The 6,476-nt window shown below is 39.1% G+C and overlaps 1 non-coding gene across 1 annotated transcript; it reads left to right on the top strand.

Moving 5' to 3' along the window:
- The first annotated feature begins 6,039 nt into the window (after positions 1–6,039).
- On the top strand, positions 6,040–6,236 carry LOC138752064 (U2 spliceosomal RNA). The gene has a single exon (XR_011350350.1). It is a non-coding gene; the product is annotated as a U2 spliceosomal RNA (small nuclear RNA).
- Positions 6,237–6,476: the final 240 nt, after the last annotated feature.

The following is a 6,476-nucleotide window of genomic DNA, read 5'->3' as shown; positions in this document are numbered from 1 at the left end:
AATGCTAGCTCTCAAGTTTCTTTACTATTTGTGGATCTGACCCATCTAGATTTGGCAGCATCCCCTCTCTATGTTTGATGAATTTATTCATGATCTTCTCCATTCTTAAATGTTTTCATGCAAATTTCATGTCGTTTCAGCCTCAAGTTTCTATCCAGCCCCTTCTATGTCATGCTGGTCTATCCCCAAGGCTGAGCAACTTGTGGATCTGCACCACCGAGTAAATTCTTCCTGTAATTTACAACCTCCAGTCTCTGTTAAACTGTCTCTTTCCTGTCATCTCTCCTTTTTCCTCTCAGGTCATCTTTTCCCAGAAGCAATATCAATGTTCTGAAAATAGTCATAAAGCCGATATAATGAGATTGTTTACTATCAGGCACGTAAGTGCAACATACATTCTTATTGGCTGCAGCCAAACAAGTACTTTTCAAACAAAACAACTCTAATTGTATACATTAAACTCCAAAAGTACATATTAAATAACCCCAGTTTGGAGAGATAATAAATATAAAAAAGATGGAAAATAAATATTCACAGTAACAGTGAGAACAAAGTAAAAAATTGATATAGACAGATATTGCAGGTAATTTGAATCATTGGTGGTTGATTTTAACTCTGGGCGACGTAAAACAAGCTATATTGGATTGACACTTGATATTTGCCTATTTTAAAATTTCTTTCCACTGAACTTTAGAGCCTTGCAACATGGAAACAGCCCTTCAGCCCACCAAAAGTGAGGCCACAAGTTGCCGGTTCATATCTGGGTTGTTGGCGGGAAGCAATTCATCTGAAGGAGACCCATCTGGAACATCTGAACTTGATCAAAGTCAGGATAAAACCGAGGTCTCTGGAACCATGAGGCAACAACACTTCCTGGTGTCAGGGCACTTTGGGATATCGTAAAATGGTACAGTTCACAATTGGAATGCTAGTCTCTTTTTATTTGAAATATGGGCTGGCACGGTGAGCCCAAAGGTTAGCGCAATGCGATTAGAGTACCAGTGACCCAGGTTTGGATATGGCGCTGTCTGTAAGGAGTTTGTACATTTTCCCTATCTGCGTGGGTTTCCTCCAGGTGCTCCGGTTTCCTCCCAACCTCCAAAAACACTTAAGGGTTGTAGGTTATTTGGAGCATTTGGGCAGCATGGGTTCATGGGGTTAAAGGACCTGTTACCATGCTGTAAGCCTAATTTAAATAAATATCTTAATTTTGGTTGATTTTGTTAAACAAGTGCTATACCTCTTTCCTCTTTAATCATTTCAAATTTTCAAATTTAGACTTATTATCTATCTATCTTGTGTATTTCTTAACTCTTTTTAATTTATCGCTTGTTTTTTTCTTATGTTTGGCTGCAGCAAGTAAGAATTTTGGTGCTTTTGTATATTATACAATGTTTATAACAATAAATCCATAATCATTATCAGTTAGCAGGTCAATTAGCCACGGTAAAATGCCCCTCGAGAGAAGGTGAGTGGGAGAATCTTGGATGGTTGAATGGAAAGTGGGGAGAATAAAGAATGGGTTTAAGTTTAATGTAAAATTAATGTACAAAGGTGTTTGACATTGCAAGATTTTGACATAAGGCCTGTTTTCCTTTGTGTGATAAGTGAACCTAGTAACAGCCATAATATTAGCAGATATGATGAGCTGAGAACATCATACCAGGAATCTCCTTGGCCACTGTTGTGGGCAGCATTTATCAACACAGCCCCATCCAAGAATCCAGCCCATGCTCAGGTTGCAGATATTCATAGTTTAAAATTCTCAAGCCTGCACAGCATTAATTTTAATGCCACTTCTAAATCCATCCAGACATATGTAGCAGTTGATGGTCTGCATCTTCCAGAATCCAACTAATTCCCTGCAGGATGCATCAAATCAAGATGGTGGCGTGGCTGCAATTGTGGTTATTGCAGCGATGGTGCTGGTGCAGACCTGGGAGGAGCAAGGGAGAGGAGATGTGTCTTCCAGTCCTCCTCTGCAGAGTCCTACTGCCATCTGACAGCTCTTTGCAGGTTTATGCTGCCTGTAGAATGGGGCTGGCAGCATTTATTTTACGTCGGAGAAACCACGAACGTTTGTGCCTGAAATGGTGGCACTCATGCATGCCACCTCAGTCAATGAGGATTGCGCACTCAGGGTCAGGTACCAAACCACCACAGAACACCTGCCAAGAAGGAGAAGACCCAGCTGGATGAGAGACCATACCAGTGGACCAGCAAGGGGCTTGGTGACCAAAGGACTCACACCAGGCCATAAGCTGCTAGAGTCCGGGTCGTGGGAACCAGATATTGGGAACGGGATACATGAGGGTGCCAATGGTAAGCTGGGTCTCCAGAAGGGCCTCGGGTGCTGACAGTTTCCTGATTGAGAACCAAGGGCCATGGAGGGAGACTCAAATGCATGGAATTTGGGTTCACAGCAGAAATGGACAGGAGGCCATGCAGAATGGAGGTCACAGGAGCAAGGAGACAGTGGCATCAGAAGAGATGGCGGCATAATAATCGCCTGTCAGGATACCGAACCACAAAATAAAAGACACATGTTTTATTTGAGTCACGCCAGCAGAAATGAGTAGTATTAAAGTGAGGTAGACAGTGTCACCTGGCTAATACAAGAACCTCATTCGAATTTTACAGCAGGAAGGCACAATATTTAAGGCAATTTTTATTAGTCAATCTCTTACAAATTGATAAGCATATCTCTTTGAACTTGTTTGAGGTACATTGTTTTGTGTCTTAACACATCTCATGGTGTACTTTCTTAAGAAAGGGAAATTTTGACTTTAAATATATTCACATGAACAAGTCAACTCAAACAATTTCATTTCTTACATACAAATGAGTTGCTGTCTGGGAATATACCTGAGATTTAGACTTTAATTATCACATGTAAATTTATCAGTCTAGGGAAATAATTGAATCTTTAAGAAACTCAAAGGAAATAAATTATCCGTTCAACTTCAAAGATAACGATATAGTTTATCAGTAATCTTGATAGATTGTTATCAGTCATTAATGAAATGGAAACAGGTTCTGTCAGATCACTCTAAACTTTTGTGAAATTGTTGAACAATTCATTTAGGAAGTGGATTTAAATAGTTAATTTAAATGCTAATTTAACTTGTCTGGATAAAAACTCAGTGAACCTATGGTTTTTCCAACGCACGATTTAGCTAGGGAATTCTGTATTTAATAAAAACACAATCAGTCTCAAAACTTTAATGTCTGGACATCAAAAAAATGCAAACATTAACATTGGGGATCTATGGATATGACGTCTCTGCAGGGAGCCTGAAACGCTGGTGATGTAACTTCACCTTTGCTATACTGTTTGACCTGCTGAGTTTCTCCAGCATTTGTGTGTTTTTTCACTTAACCACGGTGTCAACAGAATCCTGTGTTTTACCTCTCTGCAAGGGATTCTCTTTTGCTTCTTTTTCTCTATTTAGTATGGACGCTGGACTAATGGTGCCTCTTGTTGTGTCTTTATGGGCAAACAAAGGAAAGCACCCTCATTATAATCCAAGATCTGCGATTTAGGCCTCTGAACCTGATTCTATTTGATTCTCAATGTGAATTCTCAAGGATTCCCAAAATCATACCTGATCTTGCTGTGTGTGCTTATTTAGTTGAAATGCTGATAAAGCCATTCAACAATGACATTAAGCTGCACAGAATTAAGTCAATCACAATTCGACAACAAATATTTCTTCATTATTCCTTAATATGCATCGCTGTAAACAAAAATTTAATTATATCAAAAGATTTTCTTCAGTGCTTTTAAAGTTTGACAATGGTTGACTCTTAGCTGATCTTTTTCAATATTTTTATTAACATTGAAATCCCACATTGAAAGATACAGAGTAAATAAGGATATATGCTAAAAGTCAGAAAGAATCATTATATTTAAATCATATCATTTTATCCAAAGGACCCGACATTTTAATCAGACAAATTGCTCTGTATTAATATTTGATTATTCTATTACTAAAAAAGATCGAAACCCACTACCAAAAAATAAGCTGTTTGGCAAAAAAAAGACAGAATTCTTATCAGAGTGATTAATTAACTCATTGGTCAACACTTCTACCTTCATATCAAATCAAAGATTATGAAAGTAATTCAAGAAGGGTCACCACAGTGTTTGAGAATTTGAATTCAAATCAGAAACTGAGCATCTAATCTTCTCTAAATTTAAACATGACATCATGTAGCCATTAAGCATGATTAGGCAGTGTAATGTCCCTCCATCTGAGCAACACTGTCTGTCTTGCTATAAGAGAAATGAAAGCTAATACATGCAAATCAGATGCTGTTAAAGTTATACCATTCTCTCCAATAATATCAAATAAGGCAGTTAAGGGATTAGGTTTAAAATTAACTTTGAAAAGTACAGAGAAAGTTTGAAATATTTTGTTCCAGTATTTCTCAAGATTTTCATGTCCAAAACAGATGAATTAATGAACCATGTCCATTGTCCCATTTACCACAATGAGGAGATACATCGGCATAAAAATGAGATAGTTTAACTATGGATATGTGAGCCCTATGGACTACTTTAAATTGTAGGCAGGAGTGGTGGGCACATAAAGATGTGACAGTAAGCAATTTGAAAATTACATTCAAAGTTTCTTCAGAAATTAAGTTGCAAGTCCTGTTCCCAGGCTTTTTTAATTTTATCTGAAGGAGCCTCTCTTATTTCCAACAACATGTCATACATGTTAGATATTGAACTGTTATTTAAAAAAAGTTTGTAAATTATTATCTGTTGTCCTCTTAGGAAATGTATATAATTGAGATCACAAAAAATCTCTAATCTGCAGATTATGAAAAAAAAATGAGTATTTGGTAGTCCATATTTAACTGAAAATTGTTCAAAGGAAGCAAGACTTCCCCTCAAAAAATAAATCTTTAAAACATTTAATGCCTAATCTATACCATTCTTTAAAAGTTACATTAATCAAAGAAGGTTTAAAGAAATAATTAGAAAAAATAAGATTAGAAAGAGAAAATCTCATTAAACCAAAATGTTTTCTAAATTGTTTCCAGATCCTCAAAGTATGTTTAACCACCAGATTATTAGTTAATTTATTTAAAGATATAGGAAGTGAGGATTGGCTGATCTTTCAATCATCTTTCTCCCTGTCTGATAACTCACCTTATCTCTGATATTTATGATATTTCTAAATTGGAGGCTTTTTTTTTTAGCGTATACAGAGCCGTTGTCATACCCACACTCCTGTTCGGCTCCGAATCATGGGTCCTCTACCGGCACCACCTACGGCTCCTAGAACGCTTCCACCAGCGTTGTCTCCGCTCCATCCTCAACATCCATTGGAGCGCTCACACCCCTAACGTCGAGGTACTCGAGATGGCAGAGGTCGACAGCATCGAGTCCACGCTGCTGAAGATCCAGCTGCGCTGGATGGGTCACGTCTCCAGAATGGAGGACCATCGCCTTCCCAAGATCGTATTATATGGCGAGCTCTCCACTGGCCACCGTGACAGAGGTGCACCAAAGAAAAGGTACAAGGACTGCCTAAAGAAATCTCTTGGTGCCTGCCACATTGACCACCGCCAGTGGGCTGATGACGCCTCAAACCGTGCATCTTGGCGCCTCACAGTTTGGCGGGCAGCAGCCTCCTTTGAAGAAGACCGCAGAGCCCACCTCACTGACAAAAGGCAAAGGAGGAAAAACCCAACACCCAACCCCAACCAACCAATTTTCCCTTGCAACCGCTGCAATCGTGTCTGCCTGTCCCGCATCGGACTGGTCAGCCACAAACGAGCCTGCAGCTGACGTGGACTTTTTTACCCCCTCCATAAATCTTCGTCCGCGAAGCCAAGCCAAAGAAATTGGAGGCTAATTATTGCAGTTATCATTTGCCATCACTTTTCTTCACATTTATTTGGTTTGGGCAAAAATTGTCAATACTTCGGTCGAATAGGAAGGCTATCTTAACAGCAACAAAGCAATTTAAAGTGAAGTTAGAAACAAAATCAGATGCTCACCAATTATGTTAGGGCTTGCAGGCCATCACATCCAGCAGGATGAAATCTAACATCATAAATGGCATATATCTGTTCTTATCAGTTTAATATCTGATATGTCCCTTATTTAGGGACCATATATTAAATTGATTTTTGGAACAGGGAGATGGAATAGGGGCTTGCTCCGTCCACTCCACGCATCGACCCAGTATTGCAGTGCCTCTGGGAATGGTGCAAAAAAAAACAAAAAAAAAATGGCTGTAATGTCTCACTCCCTGATGAGTTGAACACCTTTTAGCTCACTTTGAAAAGGAGAATTCAACTATGCCAGTAAGAATCCTTGAAGAAGCTGGTGACCCTGTAATATCTGTTTCAGAGACCAACGTCAGAACATCTTTCAAGAGGGTGAACTGTTGGAAGGCGTCACGCCCTGATGGTGTATCTGGCAGGGTACAGAAGATCTATGCCAACCAACTAGCTGG

This window comes from Narcine bancroftii, chromosome 1 (assembly GCF_036971445.1).
Source record: "Narcine bancroftii isolate sNarBan1 chromosome 1, sNarBan1.hap1, whole genome shotgun sequence".
Taxonomy (NCBI): Eukaryota; Metazoa; Chordata; class Chondrichthyes; order Torpediniformes; family Narcinidae; genus Narcine; species Narcine bancroftii.
The sequence above is the reverse complement of the archived record's forward strand: the minus strand, read 5'-3'. Positions and strand labels throughout refer to the sequence as shown.